Here is a 21,298-nt window from a genome sequence, read left to right on the forward strand (position 1 = left end):
ATTTTATTGATACGAGTTTTATATTTTTATCTTTGGTAATAGAAACGTTAGCTCGTAAGAAAATTCTAAGATGAAAGTTGGGGAGGACTTTTCACCTCGAGTTAAAATCGAACCACCTTTCCAGCGTGACAAATCTCGAGTGGACGCTCGAGTTTCCAATCTTTGTTGATCCTAGTGTGATAGTTACGTATTAATAATAAGTAGTATGGTCTGACATTTTTATCGCAAAATGTCTGTTTACCCCTTTCAAGGAAATTAATCCCTAAAGGTCAGTTGGATGAGCTCGCAACGAGTATGTCACACGTAAATCCTGATAATCGGTGTTTGCTATTTCCGCCGATCTTTTGACTGTGAAAGATTAAAGAAAATCGATAGATATCAAGCTTGAAGGGTGGGAAAGTTGCAGGTGTGGTGGTGAACTGGATAAGCCTCGATATAATTTCTGCCAGTAAAAACATAGGAAATGAAAAGAAATAGGAGAAAAAGGAACAGATATATGTAATTAGAAATGGAAAAACTGAAATTTCGTTCGAATCCCACACAGAACCCAATAACGATAGGAAAATTAATCGACATCTCCATATCTGCATAATTTTTTAAAAGTTTCTTTTAATCTTTTAGGAAAATACAGAATTACTTTTATACATTTTGCTTACGAAAATATGTGTGATTTATTGTAATCGACACTGCGAGCATAATATTTGCGCACTGTAGTTACTTCATACTATTTGCATTCAATGTCCTCATCGATAAGATTCATGGAACGTGTACTGTGCATACAGTGTGTCCGTATACACAGTCATCGAATGGATCAGGTAGAACATTATTCTACATACAAAAATAAGTCGAAACTGTTTTCGGTTGAAGTGTTGTTTTTCGAGAAAATCAATTTTGAAATATAAGTCGCCGATTGAATGTGCGTCTATCCAAATTTTGAAATTTCGGTTTCTCGAATTCCTCTTACAAAAAACATTAATTCTCCGTTTGCGGCATATTTTTTATGCCGAAAGAAACTTTCTGCCTGATAATAGCAAAGTTGAAGAACTAGAAGAATTGAAAATATAGGGAGCCTTTATGAGGTAAAAATAATAAATCGTTCACGGATACCGGCGTCGTTATCACGGTATCGCACTTAATCGACGCGAAGTCGATGTTCCTGCATCCAGTTGGTTATTTATCTGGATTGCATCGGGTTAATGAAAGTGCAGCGAACGGTGGCGTATTGGCCACGCAGTAGCGAGTGCAGTTTCATCGAGCGTGCAGTGCAACGAAAATATCAAAAAGCCCTTCGAACTTATTGACGTAGGCGTGAAGCAATTTCACAGCAGGGAGCAGAAAGCAGCTTTAGCAACAAAGCTCCGCTCGTGGAAGAGTGCGATATTATTTAATGCTCGGCCAGTCGCACGGAAGCGTTATACGTGCTATACGGGCGCACGTACCCGTGTGAAAATTCCCTTCTTGCTAATACCTGCTATGCATTGATTCACCGAGAGCCGCGATGTAACTGCCAACAATTTCTTCGAAACACTTCCTTCCATAGAATTTACTGTCATTAATGAAACTTTAGTTTTGTAATCGAATACACTGACTTACACCGGAGTGAATACCGGCGAATCGATCTATCCTATAGTAAACGATACAGTGGAACTTTTATTCGAGCTTGTAACTACAGAGAAAAACGTGCACTGGAAAATAAAACGGAAAGAGGAAAATTGATCTCTGCGTTTGATGTTTGTCGAAAATCAGCTGCTGCTGGTAGCAATGACTATGAAAAAAGGATATCAAGACCTTATTCACAACTCGTATCGAAAAAAGAAGAATAACCTATCTTTGTCGTATTATAGGTGTACGTGAAAGATTAATCGTGTTTTCAATCACACAGCGAATCTACTACTACTGGTATATTTCACGGGTATAGTGTATTTATGAACTCGCGGTAAAGTATACGTGGATCGTTGAATAAACATTTCGATGAATTAACAACGGGGATTGCGTTGGAATTTACCTGGTTCGTTAAAAAATTAATTGTCGGAACACGGCAGATAGAGAGGGCGAATGGAAGCTCTCCGAGTAATATCGTAATTGTTATCATCGACGCAAAAAGCGTTTGTGTCGAAAGTTCTCCGGTGATTACGATTGATATTAGTAATTAGATTTCGTTTCGTTAACTTTTTTTCGATCGATTTTATATCCGTCCTCGCGCCTCTGAAGAATATACTCGATTTGATAAAAAATTTATTCGCAATCAACTTTGTCGTGTGCACTTGCTTGAAATTAAAAAATGAATTTTTATTAAGATATTTGCATTTGAATGTTGGCACGTGTACGTGATACGTAGATAACATTTTTTAATCGTACTTTATATTATTCCGAGATCGAATCTGTCATTCGATCGAATGATCTCTACTTTTTTCCCCGTTCGATCGACCAATGATCGACGCGACGTGACGTCGTGTCCATGTCGTACCGAAAGCATTCAGTATCGAGGGATGAAAATGGTTTCCGCCGGAACTAAACATGCACACGGCGAATAAACATTGGCGTCGGTGTGTGCAATATTTTCCATTTCAATTTATACATAATCTAGTGCAGAGGATAGGGACCGTTGCCAAGAGCAATGAGGTATATATTTTCCGTGAGAATGACGGTAGCAATACACGGTAGCAAGTTCATTGATCAAACCCGGCGTACTTGATTAGTATCGCACATGAAGCTATTCCAATTGGGAATTATTAATGTTTGTCACACAAAAAATGTTAACACATCACTTCGCAAACATTTCTTTTTTCGTTAGAGACGAAGTAAAATCATTCACAACGAGTGTCATGGTTCCTCGACATCTCAATATCCCGATATATCTGATTTGAAAATACGAAAATTAAATGCGTTCGTACATCTTCTTACGATAGGATAGTCGCCAGTTTTGATGATCATTTCCTTTGAATCTGTCACGTCGCTTTTTCCGTGTCTCTGTTCTTGTCTAGCTATCTCTTTCTTTGGCATTACGTGTGTTCACGTTCACGTTGCGAGTAAGAACAACACGTGCCACTCAGAGGAGCTCTTGTAACATCGTGTTTGCTGTGTAGTCGAGTACGTACGCAGGTACATCCCGTGTACATGGGTTATATCGATCCCGAGGGAATATACTGTGCCGCGCATATGTATTTATCACTTTAACAATTAGTTTAATTGTTTGTACAACTGGGTAACGCTCGTTCACAGGGAACCACCGTATGGAGTTCACCTTACGATATAACATAACGAAATGAGGATGAAAATTCTGCTAATACACGTACAGAGTTCATTAATCCGCTGAAAGCGCTACGTACCATGTGGAAACGTTCCCTTGAATGAACAATAACGAGGTTCTTTCACGATTACTATTTTTCTCATCTTTTTTTATGCGATATTTAAGAAGGATTCTCGCGTTGCTATTAAGAGGCACGAAGCGTTCAATCTTTTTCAAAAGTGGTAGAAATTTTTAATAAGTTCAGGTAATTAGTGAATCCCGAATTTGGAAAAACTTCAAAAATAAATCTATCGGAATTACACAATAGAATTGGCGGTATAGCGAATTTAGATGCTTGACGGATTAATATTAGCATAAGCCGACTCGATTCACGAATCGAATGACAGCTGTTTCAAAATTCCGATTTCTTCTTTTAAGATATTCCAAGTCGCAAATGCATGAAAGTATCGTCGAGGATTTTTTGTTCACGATTCCTTGAATTTTATCCACACTCTGTATAAATCTGCTGCATGCACATATGCAATGCGAGAACGTTACCTCGTTCTTGACTTAGGGATTCGACTCGTAATCCTATAATCCTTGTTTGCAGTCTGATCTTGCTCTTGTGGGTTCACAATACATCAATCGCTATTGCGGAAGAAACTTTGATCAAACATTAATTAAGATTCAAACGTTTTTCTGATCATTGATAATAAAATTACGATGAGCTAAGATAATTGATCATAGTCCAAGTGGAAAATCTTTAATTAAGGGAAAAATGCAATTTAGATTGTATAATGTACAGGTATAAAAAATGTAACGTACAAATGTATAATACATCTCAAATTCGAATCGAAACTTACTGTCTTTCCGATTACCTCGATACTTTTAATACGGTATATTTGATTTCAATATGATTAGGAATGATTATAGACGATATTGTGGGATATTTTTGAGAATCGTTGTGTTTTTTATATAAATTGTAGATCATTTCTAAGTGTTAGATCTCTAATAGGATGATAAGGATTCAGGAAAGGTAACTGATAATAACGATTCGTGGAAACAAAACTTTCTCCGAAAGAGTTGGTTGCTCCGTAAAAAAACATTTGGTTTCGACGAATTGAACATTCTTTCCGTAGAAAATATTTTGTTTAGACCACATAAAAATATGTGCATATTTTTTTATCTACAGCTACAGGACTGTATTTAACAAAGATACATTTCACATCGATCGAGCGTTACGAAATAAACAAACATTTATCGAGTTTACACGATCCGCAAAACGAATCTCGAGCCTGCAAGATTTCCAGCGTGGTGAAATATTTTTCGTGCAAAGTATTTTCGATAAGAAATCGAATCGACTTTTCTGAGACTTTGAGGCCTGGATAACTGCATTTATCGTGACAATTGCTACCCCGATTATTTCCGGGTTATGTTTAAAGAATGGTCGAATGTTTTCACGCACACCGGGCTAACAAAGTTATATCACGACCAAGTTGAGCTTCTTTAACGAGTTCATTCTGGGTACGAATTAATAGGTGTTATCCCCTTGATAGAATTTAAGTAACGAGATTAAAACTAAAGGGCCCTTTCCTCGTCAAGAAATTTTGTCTGTTGCCAGTCGACAACGTATTAAAATACGACGTCCTCTCCGTGAGGAAAGGTTCTTATTATCATCCGAGCGATTATCCGAAAAAGCGAACTGCCAACGATGTCAAAGAATAATAATATTTGCATTAATTTAGACGGTGAAACATTTTCAATTAGTCGGGCATAGCATTTTCATCGTGTCGCTCGCCTTCTCCATTCGTTTTTGTATTATTTGATTGAGAAAATACTTGACACGTTCTTGTTGGGATAGAAAATTGAAATATATCCATTTATTTGTTTAACGTGTAACCGTTGCTTAGTTATACGGCGAAGGAGTGGAATTACAGTTTTCTGCCAGAGAATTTGTTGTTAATTCGATCAGTTGGAATGTTCGACGACAATTAAAATAGCATGTTATTATCGTGACGCGTACGCGACACGATTATGTAATTTGAAAATTCTATAATTCATATAATTTTATAGGATCGATTGACAGTAAAAGATTAACGATAAAACTTCCTATGGTAGAACTGGTGATCGTTGGTGGTTAAGGTGAAAACCGAGGAAAGGGGTGAGCAACAGACGAGAGGTGCGGCGTGCCCGTTTTCCAAGTAACTCGGAATTAGGATTAAAGGTGGCCAAAAATTAAATCCTTATCTCGGCAGAGCCGACAAGCAAGGTGGAGCGAAAGGGGTGTGAGCGGTTAAGGGAAGAAGGAGTTCTTAGAGAGGTTGCTCTCGCTGTCTCTGCACGGTTGGTCCTTGAGAGGGCGACACTTAATCTGTGACGCCAGCGCTGCAATTTCTTCCCATTAGCGGGCTCCTTCGCGATTAAACATTTGCATAATCTCGGGACGCTTGTTATAATTCGGAGACATAATATACATATATTTAAGAGCGCCGTGCGGATCAGCAATACGCCAGCGTTTCTACACCTTTAGAAGATTTTCTTTTCCATCTCGTACAAATCGTCTTTCCTCCAAAAGCTTTATTTCCAGGATAGAGCGCGACGTTACACAAGCTGTAACCTCTTTTATCGTTATTACATATTAATTCAATTGAAATTCAGTAGAATTACGCGCAATTGCACGCGAATTCCGTTTGCTTGATATATATATATATTGATATATCTCATATATCAAGCTAATTTAACGAAGGTACAATTTCCATGTAAATTACAGTAACGTCATATTAACTTTCTCTTTATTCAGCAAACAATACACGTGACCATTAACGAAGATAGAGAAATTGTTTGCGCGATAAAATATAGAAAAACAAATCTGGCGATTTGGTAATCGCGCTGGCAGTGACTGGCTAGTTTTTCACCAGGGACTGAGCTCATTTAATGCAGATTACAGACGAATGCTAATGAAGGCTAATGAGATTTATAGGAGGGCTGTACGCAAATAATGCTGTTGCGTAATGTACGCGTGCAATCTAACAGTTATATAACCTTTTGATTACGAGGAGTATCAATAATCTCCAACGATACCTAGCGTTGCACGCTTCCGCAGACATTTACAATATGGTCTTCCATTTAGAAAATATTTCCAATTAGTTTGCATTCATTTTTCAATCTCTCTTCGATGTCTATAAATTTGTATTTATGCTTTGTATTTTAACCTATCATGGATAGAAAACGACACTAATGTGTCGCCCTAAGGTGAGAGACGATTTCACGGTTTAATGTTGCAAAATGGAAGTAGGACCGACGTTATCAGCTGCCTTACGCAGCTGATAAAAAAACGGTTCTAAATGATAAGAATGGTTTGAGAACCTCTGTTTGCTCACCTTCCTATGAAATTGGCGAGGTCCACTTTGACGCGTCGATGAGCTTCTATACCTCGTGGTGCTCTCAAAACTTCTCTTACCCTTCCGTGCTTTCCTGCGGTTGCCCTTGGCATGTGTTGTATGCCACGCCACGCACATGGATTCACGTTTGAATTCTCCGTAGAATATGATATAACTCGGACAATTTATCGCTCAAGTGTGCATGTACTGTTGATAGAGCTAGCGGTGCTTCATGCGGTATATTTATCATTAGCCCAGATTTTCATATTCGTTTCGATCATCGTATATGTATAATACTTTTATACATTCATTCGTACGAGTGGAAAAAAATATCCATTGAAACAAATATCGTGATATGTTCATAAAAATAATTCGTAATTATTCAACACATGTAACTGGCTTCTTTTCTAATTTTCATTAAAATCTAAAGCGATCATACGTTCTGTCTTAATGTTAAGGGGAAAGGTAAATTAGGAAAATATATTTTATCGATAACGTGGATACTTAAGATAATTAGCGATTTAACGCAGTGGCTGCACAGCTTGCAGGAAACCACCTTCCCGGAATTTAGTTTGATATACAGTGATTCTTATGTTAGCTTGTATAACGTAATAGTAAGTTCCTTAATCATAGAAACAGTTACGGCGTATTACCCCAGAAGTGTACATCGTTGTTTGCTATTCATTAGCCAGGATTATATCGGGGTGACCGATGGATGCTCACAGTTCTGCCTTTATGGGATTATTTCAATTTCTCTGATAGCATCGTCGATTCCAGTGGTTCTCCCTTTGTCGATGAGAGACTCGCTGTCATATTAGCGATATTACAGGTGTCGTTCCTACAAATTACATAATTAGTTACGATAGAATTCTCAACTGCATCGTGCAACTATCTTTTTCCTTCTTCTCATTGATTTTTGCATTTTCTCGCCTTTCGACTTTTTATATTCCATACACATAGATGTAACAATTAACCATTAAAATAATCGGTTAAAACGTAATATTATAAAAATATCTCAACTTCTTTGGCAACACTGAAAGAAAGCGATTTCGTGCCTATTAGTACCTTTTGAAATTTCTAGTTGCCAAGCTACCGGGCCCGGGTAACAGAGTTTCGGCTTAGCATTCTTCCTACTAAGCATCATCCACCATAAATCGTCTTTGAACGATAGCCTGAAAGGTCTTCCGGTGATAAGAGAGCTCGCGCAGGACACAAGGCAAAGAATTAAGGTGTATGTTGGTTGGCATAGCAGGAAGGAAAACTCGTGCTCGAGCTTAGGCATCGGACCGATGCCTAAGAAGCATAAAATCCGAAAATCCGTGAGATCCGTGCGATTTCGCTCCCTCGGCATCGACTCTGTCCCTCTTTCTTCTTCCACTTTTCCTATGTTCGTTCCCCAACTTCTTTCCACCAATACCAAGACCATCTTCCTCCCGAAACCAACCGTGATCTTTAACGCGGTCTGGTTTCCTGAACATTCGTGCGAAATCTCCGTTAAGCCAAGAGCAAGATAGGCTTTACAATGGACGTTGGACGTTGAACGTCCATCCACGTGGTGTGTTCCAGCCAGACTAAACGACCATCCGATTGTCCTCTCCTCTCATCCAATTTCTCCATGAGCGAAGAAACTCGAACGTTATTTCGTGGCTAAGAAGTATCGCCGAGCTCAGAAGTGGCTCGGTTCATTTTGATGATTGAATCGAAACGCACCGTTCATTAGTTCAATGAGCTTTTGTTTTGTGATGCCATAAAGTCAAGTTTATAGTTCTGTTCCATATGTAGTTGATTCTCGGGCGTTTCTGAACAAAGCTCCGTCTCTCTTGATAGACATTAATACGCTAAAATTATTAAATCTACGAAAACGAAAGGTTTTAAATTTCTCGTTCTTGCAATTGCTAGAATCCTTATTGTTAAGGTTATTTGATGTATGTGGAATCAAAGAAACGCGTGGGTAAAGTGTAAGGTATTGTAAGTGTTACGACCGTTCGCGGAGAGACGCGGTCGCGAGGAAAACGCGTCAGCGAGATTTTCGCTACGATTCGACAATCGACGCCGTGAAGTAGTCATTCCCCTTGTTTCGGTTAAGATAACAGGGGTAGTTGAAAGAATTTAACACTGGGTTAACAGGTTAATATAGCGTGTATATTCAACAACAAATCGTAATAACAATAAAAGTCACAAATTATTTGGCGATGGATACAATTAATACGTTACAGAATTCGACTCGACTTTTGTTATCTCTCGATATTCTAAGCGACTTTGTTCGTTAGAGCTCTCGATGCGTGCCGTATGAAATTTTAAAGGAGACTTTTCAGATGCGACTGTGCAGTTACAGTTTTCGAATGAGACTTTTCTGTTAGAGTGTTTGAATGCCAGTGATCGGTTAGAGTGTTCGATTGAGACTGATGTTCTTAGACCGATTCTTTGTCTTTCGGGGAGACGATCCCCCCTATGCTCGGATCACGCCACCGCTCGCGCCGATGATCACGCAGGCCGACTTCTTTGTTAGAAATAACGGTCCGAAATCGACGGTTCCAGAACTCGCTGCTTGGTGACAACTATGTGCTCGTCGATACAATGTATGTTTTTCGTCGGGCAGATAAGAGGATATGTCTGCGACGCTGAAGGTCCGCGAGCGACGGTTAGAAATATGATCTCTACTGAGCCTCGTGGCGTAACAGTAAGTATATATATATTGTGAATATTAAAGTACAAAGCGTGGAATACAATGTAAGCTGGTCCAGATCTACACACTAGCAATGTTACCCTGAGACTAAAAGAACCCCGAAGCAAACATCGCACATGTACCGCTTATGACCATGGCATTCTTTTGTCTATGCGCTGTCGATGGCCTCAGCGCTTGAGAAAACCGAAGACCAGATGTAGAGTTTTCTTAGAAGTGGCGATCACTGCAACACTTATGAAAAGAGAAATATCCAGAATTGGCTAATAGGAACGATTTCGTTTGTCAACGAGATTTCACTCGTCTTTCTTAGTTTATGGATTAAACGAAATATGAAATCTTATCCTTTCAATTTTACGCGAAAGATTCATTTTCCGCGAAGCTATAAACTTTTCTTAGAGAAACTGTAGGTCGATCGGTGGGAGAACCTTGGAAGAAGGTAGCAGGGTTAAATACAAGTTCGCGGAAGTTAATTCGCTGGAGCGTTCGAACCCGACGTTTGGATGATCGATGCGCTCCAATCCATAAGCAACTTCCGGCGTGGATCGAAATTCATCCAATTATTGGTGAATTCGATGGACTATAACTAAGCGTCGAAGAAAGCACGGAGAAGGAAGTGCGAGTATAATTGAGGAACGAGGAAATCGTGATAGAAGAAGCAACCCTCTTTTCTATTCTACGACGAAATACTGGTGCTCTGGTGAGTCAAGCTAGGAACAGGAAAGGAAGCCCGAAATCCAAGTAAATCTGTTCCAATTCCCCCAGTTCCATGCCCTGAACGTTCCGTAGCCACGTTCACGCTTGTCCCTTACTTATTTCTTGCACCGTACACGGCCCCACGGGGGATAGTGTCTTACTTATTCCCTTAAGCTCGTTTCCGTCGTGCTCGGATTCCCCCAGATACATCGTTCGCGTCATTCTCCAACTGCTTTCATTAACCCTTTCCAGCGTTAAACCGTTGTTTGTATAAGTTTGCGTAAAGTCTGCTTCGAATGTATGTTACAATTTCGGTGCTTCGCACGCGGAATGCCTTACGTTTTAAGCGTTCTCGGGAGTTGCCACGCGGGATGAGCCTCTGTGTCAACCGGAACGTTAAACGCGACAAATTCGTCGTTTTACGCTATGCAACCAATGAATATCATTTTCATGTTCGTTTCGTATTCGTAGTCTCGAATTTGTTTAAATCCTCGATTCTTTAGAGATTCGAATAATACGGCAACTGTTATTCCGTTGCTTTTAGAAATCCTTTCTCAAGTGTTTAACAAGTTTCCGTACTTGCATCTGGCGCATATCCGTATAATGCTGTTTACGTGGACTGTACGTTTCTTCTTGCAGTTAGTTCAGGCAGAATTTATTTAAGCGAATTATGAACTGTGTAAAGCTAGTCTTAAGTTCGTCTAGTTTGTTTGCAATTATTATATCGGGATCGTGTTGAGGCGCAAGTTTTGTACGGTTAAAGTTCACCGTGGAACACATGGGAAAGTGTTCGCGGCTGAAGCGTAAACTGGCCGTGTAAGATTATTAATGCGGCGAGTTTATGGGAACCTTGATACCACGCGAATATAGTAGTAAATGATGATCAGGGATGGGTTCTAAATGCGTGCAATACTAACTTACTTCAACGCGATAAGTGATAAGAATAAAGTGCTACTCTTTGACTACGATATCCTCGGAATTAAAAGCGCGTTTGCTGCCCAGACAGAAGCAATTTTTTGTTAAAACAGGTTTAACTTTATCAGATAGAGTAAAGACACCTCTATTCTAGCGCATAGTTTACTTTTAGAGTTAATTTTTCTAGCTATCTCATAAACTGATGGCACGCATGGAATTACAAATTGCGACTAGAACGAATGGAATTTTCTTATAAATAGATTTTAATTTTGTTCAAGATCCGACGTTTCGCATCTGTCGAAAAAGGGCATTTCTCGCGCGACTAATCGCTTAATTTGTTAAGTTGATTTTAATTTATCTTCCTCTCGAAGAAATCTCGTTTCTCCACGCTTTTATCAGTTCTTAATGCTTTCTAACCGTTCGTTTGCTCGTGGTAAGAATATCAGTTAATTACTAAAGTTTCAAACCGAAACGAATCGTCCAACGTTCTTTCCATCGTCAATTATTAATCGTTCCCAACTACTTAAGAATCGGCCTTTTATTTTATTCTTTCGAACAACAAAGACAATTGACGCTAAAATCACGAGCGAAAGGTTCCAAAAAGTTTCAGCATTTTGTTACTGTTCTTACCATCTCTCAAATATAGATAAGTAAGGGTACGTGCGCTTTATATAATTTTTCAAAACGTAGTTTCGATTTTTACTAAATATCTAAAATGGATTATAATTTACATAACGTGATTTTTTATTAGCCCGGTACAAAAATAGAAAACAGTCACAATCGAGGAAATTTCAGTGTAGGTGCACAACTTGGCCATGATGCAGCGAAATTGCATACTATGCTCGCTGCAAACGTAGGTACGACAAAATTATACTCTACGGAAAAAATGGGTTGAATAAAATATGAACAATTTATGTTTATACTTATACTTTATTAGGAAGAATAACGAAATAATTCTGACTAATGGAACGGTTAATGAAACAAAAATCAGAAATTTTCGGTATTTATCGTGTTCAACACGAAACAGCCTTTTCATTTTTAATTTCGTATTGTAATAAATTCATGCGATCAAGCGAAGTAACGATATTCGTTTGAGACAAATAATAATTAATCGCAGAGACGATAAAACAAAAAATTATTAGCTACGATTTCGAATATAACAAGTAATGTAATACCCATCGAGCAAGATCGACCATGTTGGTTTTAATAAAAATATTCATTGTTCACCAGCACGTTGCAATTTTTGGTTAAAACGTTGTGAGCCAAATCTTCTTTTTTCAGGCTTTACAGCATAAACTCGGAACTAATTATAGAATCGCTAAGTAAAGTTTTTATTTTATTATTTAGCGATTCTATAATTAATTCCGAGTTTATGAATTTCTTACGGGAGGCGAATTTAAAAAGGCTGACAAAATTACACGCTAGTATTACTTTACTTTTAATACCATCGTGAAATATGTTCTTCCCCACGAATGAATTCTTTACGATTAGCAGCAGCAGGTTATTTTCTTTCAACGAATTAACCTGTTTCGTTTCAAGGTCCATGAACGTATGTATGTGTTGCGAAAACGAAAATCTTGTTTGCGCGGCACATGGCATCATCTAGTTGTCCTACCGATGTTTCTCTTCTCTTATTGTTAATCTTCTTAATGCATGTTCCGTCGCGTTGCGTTGGGAAACTGGCACACAATACTAGGTCTCATTTTGGTGTATATTATTTATGGTGGTCCACGTGTGATGCTGCTGCACCTATACCTAGGTCAAACATCTGCGCGCTCAATGCCTCCCTCGTAGATAGGTATGTGTTTATTAAATTCAGAATTAGACGAGCTGGCTGACATCTCGGATTCCAGGGTTCCGTGGAAACGGCGAATCAGCATTGTCCTTCGGTCTAGTTGACCCCAGACCAAGTTTCATGCTGCTGGCGCCGTTGCTCCCCGCATATTGCACATGTACGTGCACTTATGTGCCCGATGAGCACATAAAGATTCGTCTCTGTATATGTATGTCAGTGGCCACTGTCGTTTGAGATACGGAACTCTCTCTCTCTCTCTCTCTCTCTCTCTCTCTCTCTCTCTCTCTCTCTCTCTCTCTCTCTCTCTCTCTCTCTCTCTCTCTCTCTCTCTCTCTCTCTCTCTCTCTCTCTCTCCTCTCTCTCTCTCGTCTCTCTCTCTCTCTCTTCCCTCTCTCTCTCTCTCTCTCTCTCTCTCTCTCTCTCTCTCTCTACTCTCTCTCTCTCTCTCTCTCTCCCTCTCTCTCTCTCTCTCTCTCTCTCTCTCTCTCTCTCTCTCTCTCTCTCTCTCTCTCTCTCTCTCTCTCCTCTCTCTCTCTCTCTCTCTCTCTCTCTCCTCTCTCTCTCTCTCTCTCTCTCTCTCTCTCTCTCTCTCTCTCTCTCTCTCTCTCTCTCTCCTCTCTCTCTCTCTCTCTCTCTCTCTCTCTCTCTCTCTATTCGTCACTGGCATAAAAACTCTGCCGTTAAAATACCGGGAGTTGCCTATTTATAAAATCACTTTCGTTATTCATTTTCGTTGTTATTTCATTCAGACAAAGGACAGCACGAACTGAAAATAGTAAGATTTTTCACTTGGTTGAACCCTTTTGGCTCGAGCATCGAGTGATAATATTCGCCTTTGTTGGGGAATGAGATTATTTCAGTTGTTGCATTGCAGCGTTAAAAAGGAACGGTGCTTTCCTTCAATAGATTTTTTAAACAATCTTGCCAAGGAAATTTTTATGTAGCGGTAATTAACGTAGATGAACTCTATTTGGGGAAATGTACTTTGTACGGCTGTGGTACACTTTGTCCGACGCAAGCATCAAAGTTTTTCGTTCTTCCTAAACGCATCGTAGGGAACCAACGAAAATGAAAAAAAGAGCGGTGAATAGAGCGGCAGAAGAATGACAGCTGGAAGCCTTCAGACCGCGTGTCTCCATATTCAAATGTTCGAAATAGCACGAATCAAAGCGCGTATCGGTATACAATTGTTTTCGTCGTTTTATCCTACGTTTCTCATCAAAAGCATAAATCAAACAGTTTTTAACAGCTGCGTTTATTCGAGGTAACTTTTAGTAACATAGTAATATATTCCTGGAAACACTGGGACTCGATCTTTGATACTGGAAAGTATTATAGTAAAAAGCAATCGATATGAGTCGCAAAATTTGGTCTCTCAACCTCGAGGGAAATGCGGAAACGATGTGATTACATCTAGCTGCTATAGGAAGAATAATTGGAATTACGTTCTAATTAAGGATCTTGAGCGGTGACGGTCTCCAAGTTGTGTTGCGTGCCACTTCTTTTACGAGTTCGCCCCAGCGAACGGATTAACTTAACCCTTGCTTCCTTCTATCTGCCTGCAATCTGTTTCTTCGTAGCATCCCTTGGTATTGCGTGGCCATGACGAAGGTAGGGTCTTCTTTCATCTCCGCTCCGCCAGCTCCGTCCTCGGCTTTCTTTGCCTTTTGACGCTGCCGGGGATGAAGTTCCGCTGTTGCTTATTTTCCTTCAGCTTCTCAAATTATATGTCCAACTTATTTTCTCGCCCGACTCGCCCCGGGGATTTCTGCGAATCTCTCAATGCCGAACATTCCATGACGTATCAGAAGGAAACTGGCTACTAGTCGAACGAGTGAGTAGAAGAAGGGACCAAAGGAGAGGGAAACGAGATCTCCTCAAAAGGGTGAGGACTTTATTAAACCCCAAAAGAACCGCGTCGTTCGATTCGATTTCCGAAGCACGCGATTCTGTTTGATGTGAATAACTCCCTTTGCGATCGTAACTTTCCACGATTAAAGTTAAAGGTGTGCCCGTCGTGGCGTTACGTACTACGTATGGTTCCTTAAGTACTACGCACGCTTTTGCTCAAGGTTCTACCTTACGGGTTGCGGGAAAGGCGCGAGAAGAAGTAATTGCTTCGCCGCCGAAGCTACTCTCGATATCGAGTTAGAAATGCAGAAACGCCTTTGGAAATCAAATCGAATTACTCTGTTCTTTTGGGACTTAATAAAGTCTCCGTTCCTTTGAAGCTACTTCTTCGAACCTTTTCTCGTTCACTCTATCGACGCTTGACGTTCTCTTCTAACGTTCGATTCGCGCAACCAATGCAATTATAACCATGTTATCTCGAGTCCTCGTAAATTCCCACGAATTTTTTCTCCCTTTCCAATTTTTTTTATTTTTTTTCGTTTTTCCCTCTTATTTTCTTTGCTTTCACTTTTGCTTGTGAAATCTTGGCAAAATATGGGTTTGCGAAGAAAATAACAAATTTACTAAATAACATAGATTTGCATTCACATCTACGAAATTGATATGGCTTTCTCATAAACTCGATAAATCGTACGAGATATCGGCGAGGAATTAGACAGCTCGGATTCTTCTTGGAAAGGAAAAATTGTCTCCGATTTATCGCTTAACGTCATCCTGCTGCGATTGATGTCTCAAAGACTAGCATTGGAGATGACCGATGAGTCGGCCGATTGCTTGGCTTTCTTCATGATGGAATTAAATCGATGTAACTTCGGGCGCATGCATACGTCGTCGTAGGAATGGGAAAATCGAAACCGTATCCGTTTCTGCTTAACGTTTCTTCTCCAGCGATAAACCGCGCCGGTGCATTTAATTCGCTTGGTAAACGTGCGATGCGACGGAAGAACGTCGTTTCCTTCTACCTCTACCCTTCCGTTTCTTCGGTTTTTCTTTAATGGCCACTTTTCACGGGGCTCGTATAACATTAGAACCCTGTACGATGAAACGGAGACGCACGTTTTCGCGTCATGGCGGGTGTTTTCTTGAGAGCAACGTCGTTGCGACTGTGAAACGCGTGACGTTTAAACGGAAGAAGAATGAATTTGAATAGCACGAAATTGAATCATTTATCGTGTTAATCACGTCGCGTTAACCATTTCTACATATCGATGTTCAATCTCTAACGTAGCGTCCGTCGCGTCGATCGATCCCACTCGTATGAAACGTTCGATGTTTCGTCAAATTATTGGTCAAATCGGACGGTTAGGGCCCAAAAGATAATAAAAGGTACTAGAAAAAGAAAGAGGCGAAAAGGAAAAAGAGTGAAAGCCTTGGTTTCTTTAACGGTGCTACTAACGGAATAGCGCCAGCCACCGACTTCGGTTCGGTGGTCTTTTTAACGCTGGTATTGCGTTGCGTTTAACGTTTATGACAGCCAGACTGACGGATATTTTATAATGCCTCCCACTAAAACTCACAGCGGCCCGGTTATACGACGTATTCTCGCTGTCTTTAAAGTGGCATCATGCACCCTCCACGATCACATTGTCAACCTGCACCTCGTCGTCGTCTCGAATTTTATTCGCCGGGAATATACGTATGTATGTACCGATATCAGAGAAATCTCAAGAACATTGATTTTTTCCCCGGTTTCATAAATAATCGGATGGTCATTTCCATTGAAAGTCGTATATAGGCCGTATATAGGGACCATTCGCTGGTAGTGAAATATTTCGTAACGTTTTAAGAAGCGAAGAAATCAAACAGCAATTGCCTCCTTAATAAGGCAAAAAGACGCACGACACGATCATACGTTGTTAAAACGAAATTATCGAGATCGTAGATAAAAATTGTTTGATCGAATTCCTAAAACATAGTTGAATGGATTAAGGACCAAACAAACCATTTCACGCAAACCATTTCGGATGATGGATTTTATTAGAAAAGTGATCTTCGACCTGCTTACCGTTTTTCTCGACCAGCTTTTTCCATTTACCCTCTTCACTTAATTGCAATTCGAGCGAAGTAGAGAGTTACATGGTGACGACATTCTCTTTGTTCGGTGAGTGGTAGGTAAAAAAGATGCGCTCTTATCAGACACGCGGATTGCTTGTCCGGGAATCGATGCCGGAACGTGGATCACGAAGCTGTGTTTCCATACGACACAGCGCTTAGCCGTATCATCGTTTAGCTGATTGCAAAAGAATCGAATTGCGTATCGAATTCCCTGCCCAACGAATATCACTTAAATTATCATATTGCCGGTTGAGATTGTCGGTTCGCTGTACACGGTGATTTTGAAATCGTGCTGCTTCCAGAAAGAGGAAAGTAATTAACAAAATAACAAAGGAAATAACAAAAGGAACAAGTAGATCGTTAGTACTTGAACACTTGATCGACGAATGTTTAATATCTATTTTCTTGAAAACGAAGCTTCGTACGAACAAATTTTATATTACAATATATCTTGTATCTACCATTGCCCGAGAAATCACTTTCTTTCCAGTTGTATCACGATTTCAGAATCACCCTGTATACCTGGTACAGAACAAAGGAGATTTAATTAATAGAATTAACTTGAAATGGCTGCCGTCTCTCTGGCCGGTTTGCAATTTCAATTCCTCTTCGGTATGCCCCCTACTCCGGTGAAAAGGTGACGCGCGCCATCGTCGTTCCTTACACTTAGATTAAATGCATTTTCTAAATTCCAAAACTCGCGACGGACTCGTAAATCACCCCTGACGACTACTCGGAGATGAACAACTTGTTCTTACCGTCACAGTGCAGGTGAAATCGATGAGCAGGTGTATGCTCGAGTGTTACGCTTCGGAAGTTGCGCGTGATTTACGTTCGCACCCATTTGATCGCTAATTTTTTGAATAATCGATAACTCGTCAGTTTAAGTTATGCGTAAATTTTCGATGGAAGATTTTTCGATGATCGGATTTTAGTTGAAAATTTAGTCAGACCGCGATGAGAGCGTTTACAACGTTAAAACTATCGATGACTTTATCGATATAATTAAAAAATTCGATTATGAGAAACCAATATTTTTTAATACGATTATTTCTGTCGAAATTTTTTCCGAGACGTGATCGAATAAAATTTGCTTTTTCTATAGGTATCGTTTAAGATTCTTCTAAATGTCTCCCTGTAGAATGAACGTTGCGTTTGTAAGCGAAAGCATTGAACGGCATTTAAAATCAATAACTGGAGAACGGTTGAGAAATTCGCGTATCCATGACTAGGAACGGTAATTAAACCTGTCATTGTGCCGAGACGTAGCCGTCACGTAACCGACGGCTGTAGCTGTCGCTCCCTATGTTGACCGTTTAAAAATATTTTCTTCGATTTATTTTGTTCGCTTCTTCGTTTCGCTTACACGTAGCAACGCTCACGTCACTTGCACGAAGCGTGATAAACGAGAGAACTCTGTGTCATTAACGCGGTAATCAAAAATTTTTTAATCTTAAAGCGATTCACCTTAATATCAGATAGATGTAAAAATTCATTTGTGATGTTTTCAATTTTAGACACTTAGGAAGCTTGGTATAGTTATCTCCTCGATCAGATATCAATAAAATTTCAGAATATATCAAAGGGGCGTAGAATATTATTTCTATGCTTTGATTGTTGAATCAAATTCGAAAAGAAAAATTGGAACGATTTTTCATCTCATCTGTTTTCAACCATATTACATATACCCTGGTAAATCGAACATCCACCTGTCCATCCTGCCGCAGAGTATACACATTCAACCGAATCTTATCCTTTCTTTATCAATTTATTTCTAAAAAAAAAAATGTACTCCTATTTTATCTCGGTCGGTGTTTGTTCTTCGAGTCCCTTCCATATGCCCTTCCGACGAGCAGAAATGAGCCGTGACAAAATCGCTAAATTGAACGCTGCCGCGGTCGCGCACACGCGAAAGTGTAAGTACACGCATATGTATGTACATCAATAAATAAACCGTAGCTCTACCGCGGTTGGCGCGGAAGGCACGTGTGTATGAAGCTCGTCTCACAATATGGTTTCCAATATTGTCCAATATGTATGATTCACCCCGCTGTTTGCACGAATCGTACGCCGTCTCTACTTAAGATCGGTCTGCATCCGTTCCACGTGTGTGCTTGCTACTGCGTGTTCTTGAAAGATGGGTTATTGCGCTTTGGAAACCAGCAACAAGATTCCGACGAACCTAGTTCGTCTCCTGCGTCATTATCGTTGTCTTTTATTGGTTGTTTTAGTGACACTGTTTGATATTTTATCGTAACCATTTCCGGTTAAAATATTTTTCGAAACGAAAGTTTTCTTCTCTTTTTTCTTTTTCGTTTTCTATGTTTTGCATATACGTTGCGTTTGAATCATTTATTCATCAGTTTATATTTCATTATTTCATTTGTGTAAATTCATGTTCTTATGAATTTTATGATTGTACGTAGATGGGAATTTCATTCATCTCCTAATTATTATAACGAACACTTTGTTTTGTATATTTTGTATATTTTTGCTTGCGATGTAGACGGAACAGCGATGATGATAATAATTTTATAGGTGAGAATGAGAAGGAAATCAATTGCCTTTGAACACATGAAACAGATTTTTTGCAAACGTCTGACAGTCGAACGTCAGCCAATCTCCTTGAAAGTCACATTTAATATCGTACTCTTCTTGGAGTTTCGTACGAAAGAGAAACAAAGGTAATAACCTGGTAGCAGGCTACGACAAAGAATATTACGATCTGGTATCACGTTGGAAGAAAGAATATCCCCGCGAGCAACGAAGACGGTCCGCGTCCGGAATGATACACGCGACCAGTAGCTGGAAGAAATAATTAACAAGACTCGGACTGGCCTCCCTCCCACCGAAGGAGTAAAAAGGCGGTCGATTGAATCCGTCTACGCGTGGGTGCAAAAGTGCCTTTATTTTCAATTTTCATAATAGCCGTATCGACCGGTGGCGGCGGTAGCGGTGGACTAGCTCGAACACGAGAACGCGAAAGCCTTCCAACAGTGTCTGCGTACCCGTGTGTCTGTGTACCCTGTGCGCGTATATGGAGGAGGGACGATATAATCGAAAAGGGGACATGCAGCGTAGTAGTTTACTCCAAAGGAGGGCGGTTGTACAGAGAGGCGTAGAGAAGAGGAAGGGACAGATATCAATCATAGGGGTTCAAGCCTGTCAAGCCCTCGCCATACTGACTCTGGCCTCTATGATAAAGACACCCGAATCAAATGAAACAATGATACAGAGGCTGTCCTTTTTCCTCAACGAGGAATTATCTTCTGGGTCTTCGTCGAGCTCGCAAATAGTTATTTGAGTAATTTGTAACCGAACAGTTTGAAAATATTTAGGTACGGATCGCTTTTCTCAGCGCGACGCGACGCGACGGTGAAGAACTAGTTACCGTTAGGGCTAGCGAATTTATTGGCAAAAGGATTTATATTAACATATTTAATCGCGTAGCGTTAATATTTTTCGTAAAATAAAAGTTAAACCGTTTAGTCTATCAAAAAAGAGATAGTCCTCGTTTAATATTTTCACTGCCGACGTAGCGACTATGATACAAGATATTATTCTTTTAAAAACACTTGGCGTTTTGCTTGTAATACGTATTTCACCGACAAAAGGAATGCTTCCACGAGGCAAAACATCGGCAAGGTTTTCGTCTGCTTGCTCGGTTAAGAACTTCGGACGGCCCAGAAGCAACTGAAAGGGCTGGGACGGAGGTAGAATGGAAAACAATAACTTTTTCATTTACCGGGCAAGATATTACCGCGATATGAGCGAGGCTGCACGATAAAACTAAGGCAGCGTTGCACGACGATGGCGACGACGACGACGACGACAACGACGACGACGATGACGATGTCTACGACCACGACGTCGCATTCCGAGTTTTACTTCCTCCTTTTGCGAACAAGGAAACTCACGATCGGGTATATTATTACATGGTTATATATCGTTCTCGTATCAAGATTTCCGTTCTCTTGCTGTTGCAGAAATCCTTTCGACGTGTAGCCGAAGAACAAGATCGAAGACAGGTTCGCATCGACGATAGCCTGGCGAGAATGGGTTTTCAATGTGCTGCTCGTCGGTGAGTTCTCTGAAAATGTCTACGTAAAATATTTCTTGATCGCGGTAATGGATAGAAAATAACCTACTGTGTATTGCCACTCGCGAAATATTTATTACTCGAGATTTGATTCTGTTTTACTGCCAGGCCTTCCTTTCGCTCCTTACGAGATAATAACTCTAAGTTACATGGGGATACGTTTCTCAAAACATTTACAAATTTATCTTATTTTTTATGATTGTTACATAATTTACATCGATATATCTTCCTTTTTTCAAGTTTTTTATTTGTAGGTTGTAAATATATCATAGATATTAAAATTGATATTAGTATAATAACATAATGATATCGTAACGAGTAGTATAATGGTTCAAAGACCTCTTATGCAGTATTAATAACACTATCAAACGTAATCCATGTTAATCCTGCAACCGAAGCATTTCGATATCGAATATGGACATTGTTGCAATATAGAGATAAGACTCGCGTATATTCTACCTTACCAAAATATGATCAAAATATACATGTATAATACTTTATATATTATAATTTAACATAATACTTACGCAATATA

General features: G+C 39.7%; 1 long non-coding RNA gene across 1 annotated transcript in view; it reads left to right on the forward strand.

The window, feature by feature from the left end:
* Positions 1 to 20,671: 20,671 nt before the first annotated feature.
* Positions 20,672 to 21,298, forward strand: part of LOC139992940 (uncharacterized) — a 91,073-nt gene continuing 90,446 nt past the window's right edge. The window contains exon 1 of the long non-coding RNA XR_011801250.1: positions 20,672 to 20,745. This is a non-coding gene — a long non-coding RNA (uncharacterized lncRNA). The remainder of the gene's footprint in view (positions 20,746 to 21,298) is intronic.

Source organism: Bombus fervidus, chromosome 12 (genome assembly GCF_041682495.2).
Source record: "Bombus fervidus isolate BK054 chromosome 12, iyBomFerv1, whole genome shotgun sequence".
NCBI lineage: Eukaryota > Metazoa > Arthropoda > Insecta > Hymenoptera > Apidae > Bombus > Bombus fervidus.